Source organism: Hermetia illucens, chromosome 2 (assembly GCF_905115235.1).
Source record: "Hermetia illucens chromosome 2, iHerIll2.2.curated.20191125, whole genome shotgun sequence".
Taxonomy (NCBI): Eukaryota; Metazoa; Arthropoda; class Insecta; order Diptera; family Stratiomyidae; genus Hermetia; species Hermetia illucens.
In genome coordinates, this window is record NC_051850.1 from 79523197 (window position 1) to 79550596 (window position 27400).

At 42.5% G+C, this 27400-nt stretch overlaps 1 protein-coding gene across 1 annotated transcript in view; it reads right to left on the reverse strand.

Annotated features, from left to right (window-relative positions):
• Positions 1 to 27400, reverse strand: part of LOC119648640 — a 358882-nt gene that overhangs the window by 294873 nt on the left and 36609 nt on the right. Inside the window, exon 2 of the mRNA XM_038050411.1 lies at positions 3430 to 3555. The gene's annotated coding sequence lies outside the window, so the exon portion shown is untranslated. The remainder of the gene's footprint in view (positions 1 to 3429; positions 3556 to 27400) is intronic.

Consider the following 27400-nt stretch of genomic DNA (forward strand, 5'->3'; position numbering starts at 1 on the left):
ATAAATTGATCTGTATTTCAATATGCTGCCGGCCTGGAAAAATTATTACGCATACCCAAGATATTAGTAACCAATCCTCCGAAGAAGTGAAATATCTCGCATATTTTACTTCAGTCACTCTATATAAAAAGCTTCTTTGGAACAAACATGTAGAGGTAAAGTTAAAGTAAAGAGCTCTTACAGATTATGGGCTATGCAGACGGACCTTTGCCTAGACATGGGGACTTAGGCCTCATGTGATAATGGGATATACGTTGCTATCATTAGGCCGATATTCGCTTATGCATCCGTAGTGAGGTGGGTTAAGGTGAGACTGTTTTCACCGTAAACTGGCCGCACTGCAAAGAACTGTATGTCTGGGTATTACGGTGCTATGAGGACGACATTCGGCGCAGCTCTAAATGCATTACTCAATTTGCAACCCCTAGATATATTTATTCAAAGCACTGCAATGAGAGCAGCTCATAGACTAATTCGATTAGATCTATGGGCGATTCAGCATTCATCGAAAGTTTAATGGAACCAACGAAGCATCGGATGGAAGAGATTAGATTTTCGTCTACTACTCGTAGTCCAGCCTAAAATTTATAGACAGGGGGTAGCTTTTTCCAAACAACAATTTTTGATTTTAAACGTAAATACAGCTAGCTAGAGTAGCTTTGTACTGAAGAAGGGGGTAAGTCGCTCCCGAAATATATATTTACGTTTAAAACCAAAAATTGTAGTATTAATTAATCGGATGGAAGTTGTGATTCAGTAAGGAGAGTAAAAAGAATACGCCGTAGAAACGCCACTCCAACGCACGTACAGAATTCTGAAGAAGGCAACAAAGGAGAATGGCAGGCGATTCCGCCAGAATTTATCAAAAATTTAATGCAACCAACGAAGCATCGGATGGAAGTTGTGATTCAGTAAAGAGGAGGGAACTCTCGCTACTGCTTGATTAAAATAAAATACTTCACTAGAAAAAAAACAGGAAAAGCCGTTGAAGAGAAGCATGTGCGACTTTTTTGCTCTCGAGTGTATGTATAATGCACTGGTAATCCAAACTTTGACAGTATTTTATTCCAAATATTAAAATATTTGACGAATAAAATTTCAGATCGTTGAGAGAAAGCTACGAAAGAGTGGTACATTGTTTACCGACAACGAGTAGATTTCATCAGAAGAATTTGCCCAGCCATTACTCTTGCAAGGCCTGCCGAACTTTGGAGTAGCTTCACCTGTCAGCGCGACAGAAACTCAAAAGACAATCAAACGAATGGAACTGGGCGAAGCAGCAGGGCTCAAAGAGTCGCGGTGTTGAGGAGAGTAGATACCATCTGACTGACAGGAAAGTACTCCAATATGAAAAAAGAAAAGTAGCCCCATTAATGCACGAATTGTTGATAACCAAGCCGAACTTATAAAGAACTGTGGAACATTCAAGGATCTAGAGAAGACTTTGATCGGGTGTCATACAAGGTGCAAGAGGAACTTGTTAAACTGCTCTAACGCAATCCGAAGGGCAGAGTTCGAAGTGTGGCAGGTATATGAAAACTGCTTCGTATTTCTGTCGATGTTCATTTGACACTCCTCTTTGTTTTTGTCATGAGCACCACAACGAGTAACATTCAACGTCCAGCGCCCTACATACTGCTTTATGCAGATTATAATTTCTTAGTGGCACTCAACAAAATTGTTCTCGTGCAAAAGTGGAATGATACCCTCATGCAACATGGGCCGCAAATGAGTCGTTCAATCCCAATGAAAGGAGTATTATCACTGTCAATGGCAGCGACTTGCTCAGAATCGAGCCCTTCAAGGACCGCGGATCAGCGTCCTCACACCAGGGGAGTGCACTATGAAATTGCTTCACGAAGCAGTGCAATGATAAAGCTGCGTTTCATAACTGGTATAATTCGTCAAGATGTGCTTGTTGGGTCAGTGTAGAATTTGCGAGAGGGGCCTCTTCGGTGGTAAAGTTATGTAATCCTCGTTATCGAAAATCGCTAGCGAACATTTTAGAAAAGATGGACCCAAACGAAATTGTAAACGGATGGAAGAATCATTATTGCTTAAACAATCGAAAAACACTCAGTGCCCCATTGGAGAGGTATGCGAGCGTAAATTCCAATTGATATTATCAATTTAACTTAACGCATCAAACAATCCAGAAAGAAGGTGTCCCTGTAAATTAGCGACAAGAAATATACTTGCAGTATCCCCTGATTTTAATAAAAGTTGGCGGAATATGAACGCATTGGGAAGTTGGGAAACCGGAAGCTGAACGCTTCAGGTATGAAAGGTTTTGTGTAATTTTATAAAAACCTTTGACTGGACGTTTTTCCCATTAGTACCACAGTATATGTGAGTGGGCGCCCATTCTCTGGGAGAAGCTTCGAATTTCCACGATTTCCGTACGAGTGGAAGTAAAGTCAAAGCGCTTCCAAATCTCACCCTAAAGTACAATTTTCGCTTCATGCACTGTCTACGGCTAAATCTGAATAAAACAGAGTTTTTAACACCCGATCCCAATAAGCCAGTTTGATTACTGTCAGTGACAACGACTAATCCACAACTCAGTGATTGAAGTACCACAGATCGGTGTTTACAACCAATGGTGAACAGTGTCATGAAACTCTTTTGCGTATCAGTGCAACCTGAATGAAATGATGTCCTTTGCAATCAACGCATCAACAAATACGACAGCAACACCTTTCGCGCTGGTGCCCTTTATGAGCTGACCGACCATCCATAGGGACGTCGGAAGACCACTTTCGAATTGAACTTGGATTGGATTGCAACCAGTTAAGTGCGATTTGAGGCAGTTTTTGAAAAGAGTTTGGTGACTTTACGTCGTGAATCTTTCCTCTCGTTGGCGGCACTCGGATCTCAAAATTTACTGCCATACGCGCGAACCGATATTTTTATCCCCATTTGTGTGTTTTCCGCTAGATTACGACAATGTTCCCCTTTTTGTGTTTCAAGTTTCGGTACGATCGCAGGCAACAGTTAGACGGCATGTGAGAGATTGAAGTGTTCAAAAGGACACCCCCCCATTCTTAAATCTGTCTAGCGTGTCGACGAGACACTTCATTTACGTCATTACAAGACGTGTTTTCAATGCTCGCTAAAATTGGCCCAAGCATTCAAGCTGATAAGGAACGACCCAGAACTTCGCGGCGAAGCCGACCCAATCAAGCCGAAAAAGGCTAAAGAAGAAGAAAGTTGATAGAAGCATTTCTTTCTTAGGTTTTATTATGTACGAAAGTGGCAAACTAATTTTTATCTGAAATTGGAAAACGAATCCGCATCTTACTAGCCCTCTCACTCACCCCTCTCTAGCGGGGATACCCTCATTAAATATAGTCAATGCATAAAACTTTTGATTTTTATCAGAAACAGAGAAAGTTGAAGAAAGTGTTACTTTAAAACGAATAAACTTACCGGTTTCACAGTGTAAATAGAGTTAGTTTAATGTTGTTGACTTCCGGGATATATGTATATGTTTGTAGTCGCAAGTTGTAATCACTCCATTCTTCAGTAGAAAACACATTGGAAGTCAATATCAATCTGAAAATAAATATAAATTGTGACATTTTAATATGTTTGATCTACAGAGGAAACCACAAACACATTGAAACTCCATTCTGACCTTTTGTCGTACTAATAAAATCATCCAGTCGATCTAAAATACGCTTCAGATATGGAAGGCTTTGTAGAATTTCCATGTACAAATATGTGGATCCTTGTAAAGAGCTGGTAGTGTATACTTATGTATTAAGTCAGTGTGTATATAAAAAGTAACACTCATATATAATACATATAACTTTTTTTTTTGGGAGTAGGGTAGGTGAACCACCAACTAAACACCTCCCTGTCATCAGAGAACTAGCCTGGAACCGTTTGACACATTACTTCGGGCTAGCCATCCCGTTCTCCCGGCTTTGGGAGCCTTCAAGTCAGCGAATTCCTTTCACCAACGGGAGGGGGGAGAGGAAGGGAGCTGTTGTTAGTTCAGGGAACCCCTTACCGTCCGATCCCTCCACCGGTCGAGTTCAATCTTCTTCGTAATAAGAAGAGCCCGAACATAATGCGCAATACGATTCCAGCTGTCAGCGCTCTTCAGCATCTCTCGCACAATGTTGTCTGGAGAGAGCTCCCCTGTGTCTGCATAAATCTGCTGGCGGAGACCGTCCCACCTCTCGCAAGAGAAAAAGGTGTGTTCAGCGTCATCCGCCACTCCATTGCAGAACACACAATCAGGAGATCGCGCCTTCCTAATACTGTGCAGGTAAGACTGAAAACCTCCATGCCCACTTAGAAGTTGGGTAAGGAAGTAATCAATCTCACCATGCTTTCTTTTCAACCATGGGTCTAATTTGTCGATGAGCCGCGCAGTTGGCTCATTTTGCCAAGAAAGCTGCCACTCGCTAAGGGTGCGTTGACGTTCTTCACGGGCAACCACTTCTCTTAAGTTTTCGCCCTTACGGCGATAGATAGCTTTGCGCTCCTTGGCAAGGAGGGCAACGGGGATCACTCCCGCAATCACCATCACAGCCGGTTCGGAGACGGTGCGATAAGCACACGTCACTCGCAAAGCTCCCCGCCTCTGCACTTGAGCGAGGCGCACCATAGAGAAGAACGGACTGCGTAGTTCCCATGAGGAAACGTCTTCTTCTTAGCTTGAAGAAAATTTATACAACTTTGAATAATAAGATACCCTTCAAACTTTTCAGAATGTGCTTTATGTTGTGGCGGTGCATCGTAGGCGCGAACCTGGGTTTTATTATATATAAATATTCTCAATTTCACTAAGTTAATTAAAGTAAGTAAGTAATACGGATATATGGCTGAAATCTAAAGGGAGATTTATACTATGGGAAAGCAGCTTCTTGAGAAATTGACGCTCATTCGAACGGAAAGAAGCGGTTTGGAGTGTCCGTCAATCAGTTGTATGCTAACTGAATCTTCAAATAAGCCAACAACATAACGTCACACATTTCGTCAATATTGCATTACAGACTAATAATCTGCATAAACCATTGAAATCTGTGTCAGCTGAATTGCAGCCCCCTCATAACATTTTAAATCAAGCGGCAATCTCGTCTTCAATTTATTCTGTATGGGTTTTGATCAGCAAAAAGCAATAGACGGTCGCTGTCCAGCAGCACCGGCAAGCCCAGGCGCAGCAAACAGCTCGAAAAGGACAGCCTGTTGAAAATCAATCACTAATCGTGTTAATCTTAAAAAATCAAACAACAAATCTGGAATATCACACAGTCATTCAATGGGAGCAACGCACAATCCCAGGCAACACTTCATTTAATTTTTTTTTTATATTATTCATTTCTTTCTTTTGATTTCTTATGATTGATTTCATTTAGGTTTCACTTCATTTAGTTATCTTGATATACTTATTATTCTCATCTTCTATTTTCATTTACTTATTTTTGTATTGTTTTAAATTGCGCTGCGGGCAGCGGCAGTTTTTTGATGTTTTTTTTGGATATTTGAAGGTCGGCTCAGAGCTGCTGAAATCTCTGTAACGACTCTCGGAGACCACCCGCGCTATCTTGGCCTGCGCGGACTCGCGATTGCTGGAGGAGTTGTCCGACACCGCCGACAAAGTGCACGAGGTCCACGCACGCCCCGTTTTCGCGGAGGTTTCCCGAGATACGACTCGCAAGGTGGTTGAGCTCAAGGTCATGATGACGACACTGGTCGGCGCGGTTACAAAACTCACCGCAATAGTTGGTACTTTGCGTTCGCGAGGTAGATCTCAATCGCAATCACAGCCGAGGTCTTCTTCTCAAAAGGGGCGTTCAGGTAGTCGCACGCCGGGGCCCCCATCCACCTCGACAGTTTGTTAATACAAGCGACTAAATGTACCACCGGATGCACGTTTAATAGAACAAAAAATTATACTCGCTGGGTGTCTCGACGACGGCTACCCGAAGCGCAGTACCACGTCGCCTTACAATCTTCGACCCTCTAAGCAGACGTTGCTTCTTGGTCGACAAGCGTCCAGAGGTGCCTGTTCTCACTGTATTCCGTCCAAACACTCCAATTCCAATCTACGACTGGCGGTCGCAAACTCTTCTCCCATCCGCACCTATGGCTATGAGTGAGACTTGGACTGTGCCGGAACTTCGTGGCGTTTTGTTCTGGCGGACATTAGCATCCCCACATTTTGCGCAGACTTCAGTTTCACTATGGGCTGCTGGTGGACCTACAGAACAAGGCTTTGATAGACTCCGCAAACTCATTACATATATGACACTCTTTCAATAATTTTCGATGATGTTATCGACCACTGCATTCGCGCACTCCTTAGAAAGTATCGCAACATCACTACGGAAAGTAGTTTCTCCAAGCCGGTTAAGCACGATGTGTAGCACCATATCAATACTACCGGCTCCCCAATCTTCTCAAAGGTGCATCCACTTTCACCCCAAGAGCTTGCTGTTGCGAAGAAACAGTTTGAAGGCTTTATCAAACACGGTATCTGCAGACCATAGCTATTGGTCCGGTGAATGGCGACCATATGGAAATTATAGGCATCTGAATACTCAGACAGTTCCAGACCAATATCCCACCCCACTGATCTATGATTTTTCGCACTCGCTAACGAACTGGCATGTGCAAATCCCTGTCGCTGCCGAAGACGGCTTTCTGCACACCTTTCGGATTCTTCGAGTTCATTAGGGTGACTTTCGGCTTGTGCAGAGGTTCATCCACTCTGCCTTGCGAAACTTGAACATTTGTTTCGTCTAAATCGATGATGTTTTGGTCGCTCTTCAGAATCTCAACACTTGGAACATCTCGAGTGCATTTTTCTACGTCTTCTTGATGTCGTACTCGTCCTAAATGTTGAGAAATGCAGATTCTTCCAGAGGCAGGTAAAATTTCTCGGCCACTTAGGTTGATATTGAGGCGATAAAAAGCTTTCTAATACCAATTGCTGTGAAGGATCTATCGTCGTTTCTTGTCAAAGACCGCTCATCACCAAGCGATCCTTACTTGTCTGGGCGCAAGACTAAAGGCTCTCGCGAGATTGCGGAGTTTGCTGAGTCCGTCCATGCGTTTGAGTCAGTCAGACAGCTTGTTGATGCAACACTGCTAGCATTTCCTCAGCCGGATGCGCCCCTAGCTGTGTCCGTCCATGATTCAGATACAATAGAAGGCGCCGCTCTTCACCAACGGGTGAATTAAATCTAGTAACCGTTGAGCTTCTTTTCAAAACAGCTCAACTCAGCTCAACGCAACTACAGCGCCTACGATTGTGAGCTACTCACTGCGTACCTCACTATAAAATACTTCCGTTTCTCCGTTGAGAAAGGGACCTAAAGGCAAACTCCAAATACAAATTCAAGAAGTTTCTTATTTTCGACTTAAACTCTTATTTACTCTGCGAGACCGTTTAGTCACTGGAAAATACTTCTGGCCGTCCATGAACCGTTGCGGCGTCTACTCAGGGACGCGGCTTCGAGGATGCAGCCAACTCCACCGTCGCGACACGCGACATCGGAGGTCAACTCCCCCAGGGATTTTGAGATGTGTAGACAGGTCTTCACAAGAGTGGACGTCACTCGGAGGCCGCTGCAACTACCATACGAGGGTCCCTTTAGGGTGCTGGATCGAGACGAGCACTCGGTCAAGCTCGGCGTTCGAGGTGGGCCCAATTCGGTCTCCTCGTCGAGGTTGAGGGCCTCCGACGAGACGGCGGCCGCTTCGAAAAAGCGCCCCGTGACCCCCATTGGCGGGGTACGCGGACGATTTGCTTCGCTGAACCCGCGCAGCTTCACTGGGGCGGAGTGATGTGGTGGCGCATCCTGGGCGCCATTACAGATTCTCCTCCGTTGCTGCATTCAATTGCCCCAGAGAAGAGGGGGCCAATTAAAAAATCACCTTGTAAATTCGACGTGGAAATTAAACTTTGAAATTGGCCTACTAGAGGAGAGTGTTAGGAGCTGTGATAACCTGGATTGAATCGAGTGCAATAAAATATTAAATTAAGTGAAACGTGTCTTTAATTGTTTGGGTAATACGGTTCCCCAAAAACTTGAGGTTTCCAGACATTTTTTTATAAACACAAAAAATATACTATTAATAGCTTTATTTGAGCAGATATTAACATGAGAGGCCTAGGCGTAATGTAGGGGCCTCAGCACAATTTTTTTTTTAAGTTTTTTTCCATTGGAGGGTTTCTTAGGATAGTTTTTCCTGTTTCCTGTGGAATATAGGACATCCACACAGTCAGATTGTGCTTGAGTTTCACTGTCATCACCATTAACGTTGTGCAAGTGATAAGCCCACAGCAGCGAGACAAATGCAAGACGAATACAGACATCCATGACAACTAAGGATGACCTTTTAATTTTAGTGATCTTTTTCTAAAACACTCACTGCCACACTCCACTCATAACAAATGAAAAAACACCCGCTTTTGTATGGGGCACATCTTAAGGCCCAATATAGAAAAACGATATTCACGGTAAGCATCGGGGTTTACAATTCAAACAGAGTGCTTATGATCGACAGCTAGCCTAACTTTAATCAGATTTTGTGATTCACGAAATTTTTGCAAGTCGAAAATCGAAAGTTCGGCCTTTCAAGTACGAGAGGTTTGCGTATTTCTTCTCTATAGAAGTGTTCCATTTGTACACAGTTTGTAATGTATTTGCATTCAGCGTGTCACACTATTTACTTTAATGTGCTATTGACATTCTGTGTTTTGGGTTGCAGTAAATTTACGTAAAAGAGTTAACTTTGAATTACTGTAACTGTCAGTAATATGTAGTGGGTTTTTGACCAAACTATAATGCACTATGTTATAGCCTATATCGTTACGAAATTTTATGGTTCAGGAAAGAACAAAAGGAGGTTTTTCACACAATTCGCAAAAAGTATATAATAGTAACATACTATTATTAAATTTATTTAAGCAGATATCGATATGGATTATATTAGGTTGGGGAAAAAGAAATGTATTTGTGATCGAAATTTGACGCTTGATTTAACATACTTAGAATTATCCTATATAGTCAAATATACGCCATTTTGTTCGCAAACTTGTTGCCATTTAGAAGCCAACTTCATTATCCCCCTGCGAGCCGCTACGGTCACGCTGCTCCCAGGGCAGAGGTGACGCAGCGTCTGACGATTTGCCTTTGGCCTGGTAAGAAACCATAAAGCCGTCATCGCTTGCTTTTTTAAAAAGTTTGTGTGCAAGCCCTAAGCGAGGGGTCCGTGGACCAGGAAAGAGGGAGTAAGTTGTTCCCCATTTGGTCTGGTCCAGCATTAAGTTAATGCGGACTTAGGACCCCATCATTCTCAAAACGAATATTTTCAGCTCTGGCCAAACTCTGGTCAATAAGGCGGATTTGCGCTCAATATAATTCGTAGGCATGTCGTGTTCTACGAATTATATAAAGGAGCACTCAACATCTGCGAGCCGCTACGGTCACGCTGCTCCCAGGGCAGAGGTGAGGCAGCGTCTGACGATTTGCCTCTGCCCTGGTAAGAAACCGTAAAGCCGACATCGCTTGCTTTTTTGATTATCACCCTCCTTATTTGCAAAAAGCTCAGACGGCCAGTTTTCGCAACCCTCTCTTGAGGTCAACTTAGTTACACCAAGAGCGTTTTGCATGGACTAGAAGAGATGGTAATCACTTGATGCCAGGTCCGGCGATATAGTGGGTGCGATAAGATATCCCATCCGAGCTCCCCCAATGGTCGAGTTGCTCACAGTAGAAGGTCGAATTGAGGGTCTGGCCATAGTTGAACAGCTCATAGTGGATGATTCCCTTCCAATCCCACCAAACACTCAGCAAAACCTTCCTGGCCGTCAATCCGGGCTTGGAGATGGGTTGGTCGAATTCGTTTCGTTTCAGCAGTGCATCCCAGGCGTTGATTCGGTCCAAGAGATTTTTTTGCATCAACTCGTATGGCACCCAAACATCCAGCTTTTTTTCGAATCCAATCTTCTGCAAATCAAGGGGATTAACATGGGAAGAACCACCCGAGACGTGCAAACTGCCTTCATCCAGATCGAGCAGGCGTTGCGAAATCTTGGATTGCACATCAATGAAGGCAAGACAAAATATATGATGGCAACGTCGGCACTAAAAACCAATCAACTAACAACACCGCACTTTTCAAACGGGAAGAATAAAGATAGGAGACTCCAACTTTGAGACTGTTGATAATTTCTCCTATCTAGGGTCGAACAACAGCTACGACGATAAAATCCGCGCACGGTTGTTGGCTGCCAACAGAGCCTAATTCAGCTTACAAAAATTGTTTCGTTCGAAACGTCTCACCATAGGGTCAAAGCTCTTACTGTACAAGACTATGATCTTGCTAGTTCTCATTTATTCCTTGGAGACTTAGCAAGAAGAATTGCGAACTCTTGGCCGCGTTCGAGAGAAGAATCCTCTGAAGAATTTTTGGTCCCATACATGAGGATGGACGATTCTATAGCCTACACAATGACGAAATCTATGAGCGATACCATGACCGTCAAGTTGTGGATAAAATCCGGTTCAATAGGTTACGGTGGGCAGGTCACCTAATCCGTATGGATGGAGATGATCCAGCCCGGAAAGTCTATAAGTGCAATATCTATGGTAAAAAAAGAAGACGAGGCAGACCCTGCCTGAAATGGAGCGATGGCGTAGGTCAGGACGCCAAACAGCTTTTAGGGATATCGAATTGGTGGACCTCGGCGCAAAACCGGGATGTCTGGAGTTCCTTATTAAGGCAGGCCTAGACCGGATACCGGTTGTTGCAATGTTGATGATGATGATGAATCTTTTGTAAATCGTTCCAAACGATTTTATGGTCTATACCCAGTTCCTGGCCAAGCGAGCGAATGCACACATGCCGGTATACTTGGATGATTTCGACGATTTTATCGGTTTCTACCACGATTGGCCTACCAGTGCGGGGTGTATCTTCGACATCCACAACACCAGAACGAAATCGATCGAATCCACGCTGTGCTGTGCGAATCGTTACAGTATCGGGCCCATAAACTTCACAATTTTTTTCCGCCGCCTTCGTTGCATCTTTACCTCTCAGGTAGTAAAAACGTTAAATATGACGAATTTCTTCCTAGGTGGACTCAATTTTTGACGCGCTATAACTTGAGACTGAAACGGACGATCACAACACTGTCAAAGAGACACTCGTAGCACAGAATGTCGTCTTCAAATTGCTATATAGTATGACCCGATGCGATAAGTACAACACAAGATATGTCTAAGTATCGCCATCTATTGACAAAATACTACATTTCTTTTTCCCCAACCCAATATATACTGGTATTTTGGAGCCTATATACCATATATGTGCAGCTTCGGTATTTTTTTCAGATTTTTCAGTTTGATAGTTTCTGAGAATGGTTCCGTAAAAGAAATGATCACTTTCTTTCCACAAAACCTTAAAAAGAAAGTTATGAGGGGTTTTGCGTACTTCCACATTCCATTTGTACGCTACGGGCTACCCGTAGTACGATTTTGACCAAATGTGGGAATATCGTGCTCTATACTATACGCTTAAATGCAATCAATATTCTGCAATTAACTGTCCTTTATATAATTGCAAAATTATGACGTTTATTCGTCAAGACGTGGATTTAAAAGAAAAAAACGCTTTAGAATTAGAATTTAGAATTTTAAGCAAGAAAAATAAAACATAATTTTATACATATTTATGTTATAACCGCACCATACCTCCAACGCAAGGATGGATGGAGAATCTTGCAGACGGAGTTATGACGATTGGTGTACTCTGTACTGCTCAACATTCTGCAGGCAGATGTTATGTGCTGGATGGTCTTCTCTTCACAGTTGCATAACCTACAACTGGAGTTGGTGATTGAGGAGTCATGAAGGATGTGCCATTTGTATTTTTCGTTGGGAGCGAAGCATCCTGAATTGAAGTTAGGAATGCTTCGATCTCATAGAAAAGTACACCATTAGTCAACCATTTGTTGGATGCTTCGATGTCAATGCCTGACAACAACAACTTTTTTATATGACCTCCGTGAATGGGTTTCTCTTTCCACATGTTGGTCTTCTGTTGGACTGAAGTAACATTCGATATGGGATCCCATTCTCTGCTTTTCAAGTTCAAAGCACACAATTTATTATCTGCCATGACGGTTACTTGATGTATTTTGGCTAGAGAAAAATTATCAAAGAGAATGCACTTGATTAGAATGCAATGTTTTCAAATCAAGTACCCCCTTCCTCCCTGATGAAGTGGTATAGTGATCCTCAATTTCTCGGCAGCTCTATTGTGCATGTTGTTGTTTGCAAGAACTACCCTTCCCCCTCCTATTGACAGATTCTAAATCAGTATTACTCCTGTATCACACCGAAAGTGTATAGAAGGACGGGAATGGCGAATGTGTTGATTGCCATGATTTTATTTTTCCCGTACAGCTCAGTTTTAAGGACAAGATCCAGACGCCGTTCAAATTCCCCCAGCAACTTAGATTTGATTATTGCCACAGCAGGTGTTGTTGCTTGCAGTACGCCGCGGTATTTGTACACGTCGTCCGAATCCATACCCTCAATTCGGATGTTATTTTGGCTGTATCCTTCGTTGTCGGTGTGTTTTCCCCGAACAATTGTTTTTATGCGACATTTTTCCAAACCCAACTGCATGGCGATATCCCTGCTGAACTGGATGGTGATGTCCAGCAAGGAGCAAAGTTGATTTTCGTCTTTGGCATACAATTTTATGTTGTCAATATACATTAAATGACTCAACGTACATTTCGACAATGATTGACTTGGAAGCGATATTTGCTTTCATGCAGAAGATAGATAACGGATTCAAAGCCAAACAAAGCCACAGTGGGCTTAGAGAGTCGCCTTGGAAGATGCCAGGCCTGATCGATATCTCTCCTGATGTTTGTGAGGCTACCGATAGCTTCGTGCTCCAATTCTTCGTTACTGCTCTCACGAGAAGAACCACATTCGGGTTTTGTGCAAGTGTAATACTTGTAATAACGACGATGTGATGTAGAGTCAAAGGCGATAGAGTCAAAGGCTGATTTATAATTGATGTAGGTGGTAGGAAGACAAGTAATTGGTCGACAGTTTTAAGGGCAAGAGGCACCTTGTTCCTTAGGGATGAGAAAAGTTATCCCCTTGGTGAAAAATTTTGGAACTAATTTAGGATCGACAATCATCTGATCAAAACGATTTTCCAATACCCTGTGAGTGCTCCTCAGCCGCTTTAGCCAAAAGTTGTGAATCTTATCAACTCCTAGGGTCTTCCAATTACCTGCCTTTTCAAGGGGTGCTTCTACGTCAGCTTCAGTTATGTCAGGCATGGTCATTTCGGGGAGGACCGCACATGGACGCATAAGGTGTTGGAGCCACACTGTTTCTAAATTCCAAAGGGTCCAAACAATTCTCCAGAAATTGTTTGCCTGATCCAGATCCAGGTTATTTTCACGAGCTGAGTTGGTGAGATTTTTATATAATCTCTGTTGGTTTTGGAAGAACAAGGTGTTGTCTATCGATCGTGGAAAAGTTGCGAGAGAGGCGTCTTCGATGGTATGGTCACGCAATTCGTGCAAACGAGAATTCACTTGCCAAGATTGGTCTGAACATCGAAGTCGATGGTAAACGACCAAAAGGGAGAACTAAGCAACGGTGGCTTGATACGCTGGATGGGGATTTGAAAGCCTCGAGATTGCACCCAGATCAGGCATTCGATACAGCCAAATGGCGAAACCGACCACGACGAGCCGACCCCGCTTGTGAAGGGGACAAAGGCTGAAGAAAAAAAAAGAATCCCCAGGAATTAGGCATTATCACTGTCAATGGCAGTAACCTGCCCAGAGTGTGTGTGTGTTTGAGATGGAGGAGAGGCAGTATCTGGGCACTCAGACCCTAGTGGTTCATTGTACTCGATCCCCCCTTTTAACGGAATATCCCGGACTCGTTTACGCTATCGCAAGATTTCCGTTAGCAGATGTGATGTTACCCGCTGCAATTTTAGCACATCAATAGCAAAAATCTGATGTCTGATGCGTCCATAGGCAGGGCACTCACATAGAAAATGTTCGTAGATTTTGCTTCTTCATTGCAGGATGGACACGTATCATCTTGGAGAATTCCTATAGTGAACATATGCCTAACTAGTGAACGAAGATCTGTCCACAATACTTCTGCAACTCTTCCTGCTTTTCGACAGGATAAACTTTGCCGTATGTTTGTTTGGTTTTGACAGGTTTGATGTGTTTTTAAGGAGTCATTACGTGTCGGGTCCGATGAATCTATTATTTTGGCACCAGTTGGATCTTTTTTAATTCATTAAAGAAGATGTGAAAAAAAAAAACACCAAAATTTACAAAAAAATGTTTAACAAGGAACCAAAAATTTACCATACAAAATTTTTTGATAATCCTAGTTTGCAAACCGTGGTTAGGACCGCACGTTAAAATGCACTTTATTTTTTCCGCTAAGATGAGCACAGCGCCCTCTAGCATGGCACTAGAAAACACCTTCTTTTGGAGATGGATGTATGAGTTGCTCTGTACTTCAATGATGAACTATGTTATCGGGATAGAAAAAATATTACGCATGCTTAGGATATTATATGTATATAAGTATATGGTGGAAAATTCAAAAAAGCGAAAAAACGGCTTTCACACGCGATGATCCCCTATAATGAGCCACCTGTCATTATGGAAGCTTGTTTCCAGTTGTTGATAGTAGCATTAGCCAATGCTACTGGTTCCGGTCCGGGTATGGGGGGAAACGAACCCTATTTCACAATAGCATCCGATATTTCATTTTCCCTTTGACCACGAGGGCTGGGGGTATTCAGATTAGTTCCACCGTATTAAACCTAGAAACGGAGTTCAGTGGATTTCTACATTCCTGGACGATTTTTGAAGTCTTCAAAGGAGAGCTCAACGCCCTCCTATCACTACAGATTGCGATGTGCCTGCCCTTCAATCGTTCGTCAATCATCCAGGTTGTCGCCCTTAGAATCTCATACACTTCAGCCTGAAAGACCGTTACATATTGTCCCAAGGGCAAAGTCCACTCCTCGTTTTTATTCGGGAGGTAGACTCCGGCTCCAGAATCCTGTTCTGTTTTTGATCTACCGGTGTAGAAGACCGTATATATATGTATATCCTGACATGCATTCTTCTGGTTCGTCCCAGTTTTCGCTTCGTTTCAAGAAACTTCTTATCGTCTACCAAAGATACGTATGGGGATCCGAGAATCAGAAGACGTTGCGAAAACTGGATTCAATTCCCCCAATAATTCTTCCAGTGCTCTGTGCCCACCACGTCCATTGTTTGCCCACAGATCTAATCGAATTGATCTATGAACTGTTTTCATTGCAGTGCTCCCAATAAACAAATCCAAGTGCTGCAAACTGAGTAATACGTTCAGAGTTATGCTGAATGTCATCCTCATGACACCGGTAATACCAAGACACATATTTCTCCGCAATGTGGCTAGTTTACACCGAAAACTCTTTTGTTTCATTTTAACCCACCACACTACGGATGCATAAGCGGACATTGGCCTAATGATAGCAGCATATGCCCACATTAGTACCTGAAGCGTAAGTTCTCATGTCGAGGTAAAGGTCCGCCTGCACAGCCCATAAGCTCTGAGAACTCGTTTCATGTTTACCTATACATGTTTGTTCAAAAAAAAACTTCTTGTCTAGAATAACTTCCAGATATTTCACTTCTTCGGGGAATTGAACGGTTGTACCCCTTACCTCTGCAAGACAAAGACCATTCAATTTCCTCCGTTTTGTAAATAATACCATTGTGCTTTTATTTGGATTTAGTGAAAGTCATGCCTGCGGCACCAATTTTCAATCAAATCAACGATGCGTTATGCATTTCCGCACACCGTTCCCAGAACTCGACCAAAAACTAACACAGTCACGTCATCCGCCTAAGCGTGTATTGGCATATTTTGTAATTCGCATAGAACTGCCAAGAACTGAGCAATTGGAAATCTCGGGCCAATGGGGAACGTCTCAAATCTAAAATTTACCGCAGTATCGTTCGCCCTGTCGCCTTCTATAATTCTGAGCGTTGGCCGACTTTGAAAAACAATGAACGGCGTCTTGCGGTAATGGAGACGATGATGTTACGTTGGATTAGTGGCGTTACACGCCTTGATCCCATCATAAATGAGGATATTCGCGATCGATATAGGGTTGTACCGATTGTGGAAAAACTGCATCTGAAGCATCTAAATCTATTGATTTCCCGATTTGTTTTTCTTTTATTTCATTTGTTTTCATTATTTACGTATTTATCCAATAAGTATAAAAACATTCAATGTATTTTATTAACTTGTTAACTTTTGTTTCGAATTTTAGACCTGCAATCGTAACTGCACTCGCTGCATGTATTTACTTTAAAATCGCAATACGCATAGTTTATCTTCGTAGTTACGGTATTCCCTTTCAACGGAATCAACGAAATTAACAGAAAAAACAAATCTACATACAAGAATACACCTTCCAAAAAACTTTCAATTCCACACAAGGAAAAATTGGACACTGTGCGGATAGTAAAATGTATCAACTAAAATCCACAAACACTAGCCAGGCAATCTTCAAAGAATGTTTATTTTCTCCATTGAACAAGTGTGAAATGACTTCACATGCTGAAATGTATGCATACGTAACTAGCGTATTATTGATATTTCCGTTCTACGATAAACTTACGTTTACGTTAAGGTACTCTTTTACAGATGCTGTTTACATTACTGCAAGTGGTTATGCGCTAGAAACAAGTGTCTAGTTTCTATGCACGTATGCGCCTATACAATAAGCGCTTGTGTGTACATTAAAGTAACTTCGAGTTTGTCGACCCGAATACTATGTAGGTATTCCACGCAAGGTGCATATCTGCCTATCAGTTGTATTCTATGTAATGCCACTACAAATGTTATGCATTTTCCTATTAATTTCATTATCATCTTTGGATGCAGTTATTTCTAAGACAAGTACTTTATCTGGGGAATGAATGTAATACTTTCTAGATAATTATGGGGTGATTAGTTTTATATTTGTCATGCGAACTACCATCGGGCAACACATTTAGGGCTCGTTGAAATACTCTCCTCCACTATCAGCTGGACGTTCCTACCTATCACAAAAAGCCCAAAAATCATGTACAGAAATTTCGAAATAGGATCGACTGATAAGAATTCTATTTCAAATCAATGATAAATTTGCATCTCAACCGTGAAATGGCAAATTCGTTTGTGAATCATTGATTAGAATCTTGCTTGGTCGAGTCATCACTGGCCGCCGCCAAACGACCGAAGCAAAAGCGGAGAGGATTCCCAATGACACAGCTCTCGACGTGCCCAAGCAGAAAATTCGTATTCATTGACTTTGCATCATTTGCAAAATGTGAGGATCTAAACGGTCAACAAGTTATGTGAAAGTGTCCGAAATCAGAAGCTCGGCGCCTTAACTATATAGGGACGAAGTTTTAAATGAACCACTGTTCCACTTAAATATTATACTAATACGAGGTCGTACCCCGTTAAAATCCCGAGCCGACTTGCAAACGCAGAGTTGCATGTGACCAGATGCTTGTCGTCGATTGCGAATAATGACATGAACCACCGCGTCAGCTGATCACGAATTAGGAATGGAATCCAGCCAGGTGCAGACATCAACTCGACGATGCATTCCTAACCCGATTTCTGGAACTATCTTGTGTTCCGGGGAAATACTTGTTTTCTTGCTACGAACCCAAGTTTCCGAGGAATACATGAGGACTGGCAAGATCATAGTCTTGTACAGTAAGAGCTTTGACCCTATGGTGAGACGTTCCGAGCAGAACAGTCTTTGTAAGCTGAAATAGGCTCTGTTGGCTGACAATAACCGTGCGCGGATTTCATCATCGTAGCTGTTATCGGTTGTGATTTTCGACCCTAGATGGGAGAAATTGTCAACGGTCTCAAAGTGGTATTCTCCTATCCTTATTCTTCTTCGTGTTTGACCAGTGCGGTTTGATGTTGTTGGCTGATTCGTCTTCGGTACTGACTTTGCCACCATATATTGTCTTGCCTTCATTGATGTGTAGCCCAAGATCTCGCGCCGCCAGTTCGATCCGGATAAAGGTAGTTTGTACGTCTCGGGTGGTTCTTCCCATGATGTCGATATCGTCAGCATAGACCAGTAGTTGGGTGGACTTGAAGAGGATCGGACCTCTTGCATTTACCTCAGCATCACGGATCACTTTCTCGAGGGGCAGGTTAAAGAGGACGCATGATAGGGCATCCCCTTGTCGTAGACCGTTGTTGATGTCGAATGCTGCTTTTATCTGGCCTCGCACATTGGTCAGGGTCAGCCTAATCAGTCTTATTAATTTCGTCGGGATACCGAGTTCTCTCATGGCCGTGTACATTTTTACCCTGGCTATGCTATCATAGGCGGCTTTAAAGTCAATAAACAGATGGTGCAACTGTTGTCCATATTCCAACAGTTTTTCGATCGCTTGCCGCACAGAGAAAATCTGATCTGTTGCTGATTTGCATGGAGTGAAGCCTCTTTGGTATGGGCCAATGATTTTCTGGGCGTATGGGACTATTCGGCCTAGCAAGATAGTGGAGAATATCTTATAGATGGTACTCAGCAACGTGATACCTCTATAATTGCTGCACTGTGTGATATCTCCCTTTTTATGTATGAGACAGATAATGCCTCGTTGCCAATCGTCAGGCATTGATTCGCTGTCCCATACCTTGAGCACAAGTTGATGAACCACTTGGTGTAACTGGTTGCTTTCATATTTAACCAATTCGGCTGTAATTCCATCAGCTCCTGGCGACTTATGATTTTTTAGCCGATGAATTGCACGGGCTGTTTCTCTTAAACTTGGTGGTGGCAGTATTTGTCCGTCATCTTCAGTTGGCGGAACCTCCAACTCGCCGATGTTCTGGTTGTTCAGTAGCTCATCAAAGTACTCAACCCATCGCTCTAATATGCCCATTCTGTCGGAAATCAGATTTCCCTCTTTGTCTTGGCAGGATGAACATCGAGGTGTATAAGGCTTCATCCTGCTGACTTGTTGGTAAAACTTCCGCGCCTTGTGCGGTTGCTCCCTGTACTTTTCTAGTTCACAAACTTGTTGGTTCTTCCAGGCTTCCTTTTCCCATCTGTACAGTCGCTTCTCCGCTCGACGAAGTTCGTGATAAGTCTCTGCGCATGCCCGCGTTCTTTGAGAATGCAACATTACTCGGTATGCGGCATTCTTTCGTTCCGTTGCTATCTTACATTCATCGTCAAACTAGCCGTTCCGACTCCTTTTGCGGCTGGGGCCAAGTATGTTTGTGGCCGTATCCATGATAACTTTCTTCAGGTGATTGTGAAGATCATTTGTTGATGCTTCATCTCCAGGTCCTCTGTTGACTGCAGTTATTGCGGCAGCCATTTCCCTCTTATCCTTTCTCCTGCATGGTAGTCTCAAAAGACTTTCAGGCTAATTTGGTTAACGACCTATGTGATGGCGACACCACATCGGCTAAACTAACCATAAAAAGTCAACACGGAGATGAAGAGATACTATGGTGTTCTGCATATTTCCACTATGACGAAGAAGACGTTCCCAGTGGAACATTCATCAGAACTATCCAATATGCGAAAAGTAGAGGCATGGGGGTAATAGCAGAATGTGATGTCCACGCTCACCACATATGCTGGGAAAGTTCCGACATCAGTGCAAGTGGATGGAGACTACTAGAATATCTAGTAGGACCGGATTTCTAGACCCTTAATTTGGGTAATAAATTTAATTTCTTCAACGTGATCAGGCAAGAGGTCATCGACATCACGGTGGCATCCCCTGGCATCGCGGCTCTGGTCGGAGAGTGAAGAGTGTCAAACGATACCACACTCTCGGATCACAGACGCATTGATTTCGTAATGGACATGGATTCACCTCCACCCACTCGATTTCGGAATCCGCGGAAGACAGGTTATTATTATTATTCTGTTAAGGGAAAGTCGCACCGCGTCCTTGAAGAATTATTGTGCCCCTTTTACTGATTATAGTGTACCTATTGATCATAGCATCTCAAGCAGGCCTACAACCATTAGGAACTTTAGTATATTCCCTACTTCTAGATTTTTCAGCCTTGCATCTGATAGTAAGTGTTCTCCCAGATGCCTCCACCTACTTTACACAAGTGCCGGACACTGTCCCAGGACGTGTATAGAGGTTTCGTCCTCCTCCTCACAAAACCTGCAGGCAGTGTCCGTAGATATCCCTAGCTTCCCTAGGTGATAGTTCAGCCGACAATGACCAGTGAGAATTCCCACTATTATTCGGAGGTTCTTTTCGGTGAGGTTTAAGCAATCCTTTGTGCGTATGGGTTCGTATCCCCCAATAAACACCCTGGACTGCTCCATCCCCGGTAGGCCCAGTGTAGTTTCCTCAACCGTTCCTCTCAATTTCTTAGATTCATAGCCATGAAACCGTTTCCGATTCCACAGAAGGGTTCTGGCCAGCGTAAAGGCGTCCCTGCTCCCTTCTTGGCTAGTTCATGGGCATGGCCTGGAACCCAAAGTATGCAGACCTTGTTGGACGAGCCGAGTGTAATCAGTCTCCCAAGGCATTCCCATACCAGTTTACAGTTCACCTGATTGGACCTAATCGCCTTGATCGCTGCTTGGCTATCGGTGAGAATAGCTGTGTTCTGCCCCTTATAGTTCCGATTCAGACGCTAGCTGGAATGGCTTTGAAGAGGCACAGAAGGCACTAAAAAAGAGTATAAGTTCAGCTAAACGATCATCATGGAGACGCTTTTGCGAAGAGACTAACTCTCTTGAGCAGCCTCAAAACTGAAACGGATTCTGGTTAAAGAACAGAAACTGGGTTATTTACAATGAAGAAATGGCAAACCATTTGCTTGAAGTACACTTTCCAGGCAGCATCCAAAATCTAATCTCGGGACCAACAGGTGCATACAGCCCGCAACCGAGAGACTGGAATCTGGCATGCAAAGTAGTATCACTGGAGCAAGTTAAATGGGCATTTAACTCGTTTCATAGATACAAGCCTGCAGGTCCGGATGGCATCATTCCTGCGCTAGTAAGAAAGGGAATGGATGCCCTGGATCTACATATTCGGAATATATATCGCGCATGCCTAGCACATACTTATATTAACTGGTGTGATGTGAAGGTGTTATTCATTCCCAAACCAGGGAAACCCACCTACACAGACGCAAAAAGCGTCCGACCGATCAGTCTAACGTGTTTTCTACTAAAAGGACTAGAAAGACTAGTAGATGTATTCATAAGGGATACACACATTCCTAAGTGGCCACCTCACAGAACTCCATGAACTTATGGTAAAAATTGAAAAGGCAATATCCGAAAAAGAATACGCCTTCAATAATGCCTCATTCGTGGCAAGACAGCATGGAATCGAACCGTTGCTAATCAGTTGGATCTTTCACATGCTAGAGAGGCAAAAAATCCACATATTGGTCGCAGGGAGGTATGGGGGCACATAGTATGAGATCGCTTAAATGCAACTCCGCATGAAATCCACCAAAATCCAATTGGTGGCTCCGTAATGGACCCACAGTGAATGCTAGGAAGACTGCACTAGTTATGTTCACTAGGAACGTCAGGTGGGGCAGCTATACGCTACCACTTTAGCAGGGGCGGAAATCATCTGGCACAAACAGTCAAGTATTTAGGAGTACATTTCGACTCCAAGTTAACGTGGAAGCACCATATTCAGGAACAATATCAGAAATCCTGCAGATTGCTCTCATGCTGTAGAAATGCGATAGGTAAACCTGGGGACTTTCACCAAAACGAATTCGCTGGATGTATACATCCATGAAAACCCATTTTGATGTATGCATGCAACGTCTGGTGGCCGAGACTGAATTTTGCTAACAGCAGGAAGCTGCTAAATTCAGAGGCTTGGTCGCCTAAGTATTACTGGAGCAATGAGTACTACGCCGACTGCGGCACTTGAAGCGTTTATCTGGAAATTCTTTGACAAACATCCGGTAGTTCTGATGCCGACCGATCATGTGGTTTCCAGATTGAAAAGACACACTATCGTAATCACCGAAAGAGAAAAATGGTCGACAAATGGCCATGATTCTTTTCAGATTGCAGACTTAATAATTTTCACCGACGAGTCAGTCATGGAGGGCGGATCGGGGGTAGGGTTGTTCTCGGGGAATCCGATTATGGAACTGGCCCGACCCCTCGGAAAAATAACGACCATATTCCAAGCGGAGATATATGCCATTTCATTGACAGCAGAAGAATGTTTGCGACAAAAGTGGAGGGGTCGCACCATTCGAATTTGTTTCAATAGTCGGGCGGCATTATCAGCACTAAACAGCAAGCCAGTTGGTGTGAAGTTGTCATCAGGTGCTGCTGTAACTTGGCCGTTGGAACGAAACATTCCTGATGTGGGTTCCGGAGCACTCTAACATCGCTGGTAATGAGGACGCTGAGACTGGCTCGCCGAGGGTCTGGATCCCCAATGGTGGGGCCAGAACCAGCTTTTGAAATCCAGCTATCCACTGTCAAATCTACTCTGAAGGGTGAAATTGCAAGGATTCACGCAGCCGAGTGGAGAAATTTGAACTCTTGCCGGAAGGCAAAAATCCTTGTGAAAGAGCCTGGAGTCAATATAGCAGCATCTTTGTTTTTCCTTAAGAAGTAGAACATGAAAACCCAAGTAGGGTTTTTAACAGAGCACCACTCCTTAAACTACCATATTCGTTTCGACTATGTGCAACCAATGTAAGGAGGAGACGGCCCTACACTTTTTATCCAGCTGCTCGGCCTCCTCAGAACTTAGACGAAGACACCTTGGCAAGGTTTTCTTCAACGAAGAATCTGCACACTCTTTGCCTCTGGAGAATGTTCTCAGATTGCCTAAAGCCTGGGGAAAGCCATTGAATAGGCGATTTACGGGGACAGTACATACAATGGGCCTAACAATGGCCTGAGTGCTCGGAGCTGCGGCTTCCCCCAGTAAACTAAGCTAACTAACTAACTACATTCTATGTAATGAAGTGCAGCAGCACTGATTTAGAATCTGTCAAAGGCAGGCAACGGAAGTTCTTGTAAATAACAATCTGTACAATAAAGCTGTCGGAAAATTGAGGATCACATTGCTTCATTTAAAAACTTTACACTTCCCGTTTCCCATCGACTGTTGTAAGAAAGTTCAGTCCAACAGAAGATCGACATATGGAAAGAAAAACTCTTTCACGGAGGTCATATATTTATTATATAAATTTGTTGTGTCAGGCATTGACATCGAAGCCTCCAACGAATGGTTGGACTAGCTTTGCACCATTTTACGAGGCTTCAATTCAGGATACTTCGATCCCAACAAAAATTATGAATGGTACATAATCCATGACTACTCAATTACCAATTGCAGATTATGAAACTATAAAGAGGAGACTATTTAGTACATAACATCTGTGTGTAGGATGCGGATTAGTACCAAGTCATCACAACTCGGCCTGTAAGATTCTCCACCAAAACCTTATGTTGAAGTATAAATTAGTGGAAACTATCATTGGTTTATAAGTATGCTTCGTAGATCAGTGCTAATACCTAGAGAATTAGATGCCTCCTTCATCAGTGCTAATACCTAGAGAATTAGGTATAAGCACTGATGAAAGAGGCGCGTGATCCCCGAAACAATTATATGCTAAAGAAAATAAACAATTTACAGAATAAGGAAAAAAAGCTAATTCTTTTCTTAATCTTATATTGCTCGCAATATGCGTACGTTCAATGTCATTGAGGCTGTATCCCTCATGGCGGCGTGTTTTCCCCGTACAATTGTGTTTATGCGACATTTCTCCAAACACAATTGCATGCTGATATCCCCACTGAACTGAATGGTGATGTTCAGCAAAAAGCGAAGTTGGTTTTCGCCTTTGGCATACAATTTGATGTCGTCAATATACATGAATTGACTTAATATACATTTAGGCAGTATGCAATGTTTCACTTGGAACCCGTATTTACTTTCATGTAAAATATGGAATAATGGATTCAAGGGCAAAAAAAAACCAAAGAGAGGGAGAGTGTCGCCTTGGTAGGTTCCACACTTGATTGGTATCTATTCTGATGTATGTCAAGCAAGAACACTACATACACGTCTTTTGGCTCCCGTTAAAAGAATTTTGTAAAATATCCTCGATTTTATTTCCACGAGCAATAAGGAAGCAATCACTTCTGCAACAGGGCACCAGTGTCACAATCCTCACGGTAACGTGAATGCAATTCATTGGGTAGGCGCGTAAATCTCTCTAAATTACTTATTTTTTAAGAAGATTTACTCCACCAAAAAGGAAGAATGGGCATAGAGTTTTTGTTTTCAAAATCAATAAGCGATATTTGTAGAGCCTTCAGTACATTACTTTAATTGACCCACTTTTACGATTCCGCGGTCAGCCAGGTCTTGCGACGCCCCTTCGGTGCGTAGTCGACGATCTGAGTAGCACCCGAGAAAAGAGCATTTTTAATGGTGGCCTTATGCTGATAAACATTCTCCAACGGACTAGTCAAGACATTTGCTGCCGGATTAGCAGGATAACTCCGATGCGAACGATAGTTGTAATCATATAGGCGGTCAGCGTTGAATTAGGGAGGTCGAAGTTCGTTACGGCTAACTTAAACAGCGATGACTTGAAAGTCTAGACGGCGATTTAAATCTCTTGACTCCATCCGAACTAAGTTTACGGCGGAGAGAAGTGGCGAATCCGATCCAGACGAGCCGACCCGCTGCCAAACGAAAAGATTAGAGAAAAAGGAATATATTCTGAAATTACCTGAAGTGCATTGCCAACAAATAATAATGATGAGCCGAGTGCCTAACTGCTTGCATTGCAAAGATGAAAAGGATATGTCATGAGCCTGACTTCATTCAGAACAACAAGCCGATTGCAGCAAAATATCAGCCGAAGTTAGAAATATTTATAATTACCAAAGGCCATGTGCCTGACTATATGTATAAGATTTTGTTGTGATGTTTGACTATATGTGGCTCGTCATTAGTATTGTATACGACACATCGCCTCATCAGGTATGAAGGTTTTCTGATTTCCCACTTAAATAATTTTTGGATGCTTGACTAATTCACTTTAACATAATTAGGGAGCAATGAATTGACACGAAAAACACAACTTTGAAATCTTGTAACTTCCTTGTGATCTATATTACGGTTTATGTTGCAGCTACGAGTATTTCATACTCCTGCGTCAAACTTTGGGAAATGCTTTACAGCAAATTTCTAAAATACAGCAAAATACTGTTTTTGACTTTACACTATTTTTTTAACAAGCGTGAATATAATATGCATATAAGGAAGGAATGTAATGTAACATGGGTGGAATGAATCGTTACTCGATCAAAATCATAAACTTGTAGCCTTAGCGGATAAATCTAGGCAGTTGGAAGGGACTAATTTATTCGGAACTGAAATCGAGACAGTCTACAGTACTGTATTCATTTTATAATTTTGCCAGCAATTCGATTTTTAATTACATAATTCCAGTTATCGTCACATATTCACATCATACGGTATTAACACGTCAACTCATGTTTCTAAACGGGGTCACAGCCCCTAACAACCGCAGCAACAATGTGAAGGAATACTTAACCCAAATTGAAAGAAATCCGATTACTATTGTAAGGAAACATCACCGACACTTGAAAATAGCATTAAACAAAGCTTTCTAGTGCGTTAAATTCACCTAGTTCATCACAAATTGAGAAAATGATGTCATCGGATATTCATGTCTCATTTAAATTTACAATAAACCAATTTAATATTCTATTGGCATAATCGCTTTTTTTTCTTGATAACACCATATCGATCCGAACTTTATGCAAGTGTGAGAGTGGCAAAGATAAAACACGAACAAAAAGAATTAGTCGGAGTTTAATTTGCTGAAACTAGTTTGACAAGCGCGCGAAGAAAAACCTGTCCCGATCAATTTAAAATACACAGTCCAGGGTAAATTTTTGTGCGCATGCCGCTTCCTAAAAACGTGTTCCGTTGTCTCAAAATACAATGTCTAATATACAAACATTTCTAAACATTATTTTCCAGGCTTCTTATCGATCCAAAAATTCATATTTCGACAACTAAATAAAATTATAGCATTACATTTAAATAAATACAACAAGTCGGGAAACCGGAAGCTTGACGCTTCAAGTATAAAAGGTTTTGTGTTTCCCTATGTGAGGAGCATAACGTAGTACTCCATTGGTTACTACCATTGCCAGAACTCAGCGATTTAAAAATCTCGAGTCAATGCTATCAGCCAATGGAGAACTGCGTAATGAAATTGTTTCACGCATTAATGCCACCTGGATGAAGTAGCATTCCCCAACTGGTGTTCTTTGTGATCGACGTATCAGCGCACGTCTCAAATCTAAAATTTACTGCAATGTCGTCCGTCTGCCACTCTCTATAGTTCTGAATCTTGGCCGACTATAAAGGACAATGAACGGCGTCTTGCGGTAATGGGGACGAAGATGTTGCATTGCACTGGTGGCGTGACACGTTTCGATTACGTCTGAAATGAGAATATCCGCGATCGATATGGGTTTGGATCGATCGTGGAAAAACTGCAAGAGAGGCGTTTTCGATGGTGTGGTCACGTAGTTCACGCTAACGAGAATTCAACAACCAGTATTGATCAGAACATCGAAAGCAATGGTAAGCAACCAAAAAGCCGGCCAAAACAATGGTGGCTTGATACGCTGAATGAAGATTTAAAGGTTTCGAGATTACATCCTGATCAGGCATTTGAGATAATAAAATGGCGAAACCGATCACCACGAGCCGACCCCGCTTGTGAACTGAAGGCTGAAGAAAAAGAAAAAGATGTGAGGAGCGACGAGTGCACGACAACTCCGTGTAATATAGCTAAAAATTCCATTGCCCTCTATTTTCTAGAAACCGATTTAAACAAATCATTTGATGGAAAGCCCTGTGTTGATAATGGTCAACCTCATACGCTTCACGCTCTCAGTTTAATATTATTAGCGAATGAAAACAATTTAACCAACATCAAATGTAAACAAGTCGGAATACCGGAAGCTCGTGCTTCGGGTATAAAGGTTTTGTGTTCATCTTATTTAAGAAATTTCAACGCAAATTTTTCTACCCGTATACAGCTACAAAACTACGAGACATACGTACATATTACAGCCGTAGATGTTACACTCACCCTAAACAAACAAACTGCCTATTTTCGAATACTGTACACATATAGGCACGTATATAAATTGATCGTACCCATATTTCCGATTTACGTCTTACATATATCTATTTGAATTAGGCACTACCCGTAAAGTTCATTAGCAACCATATATT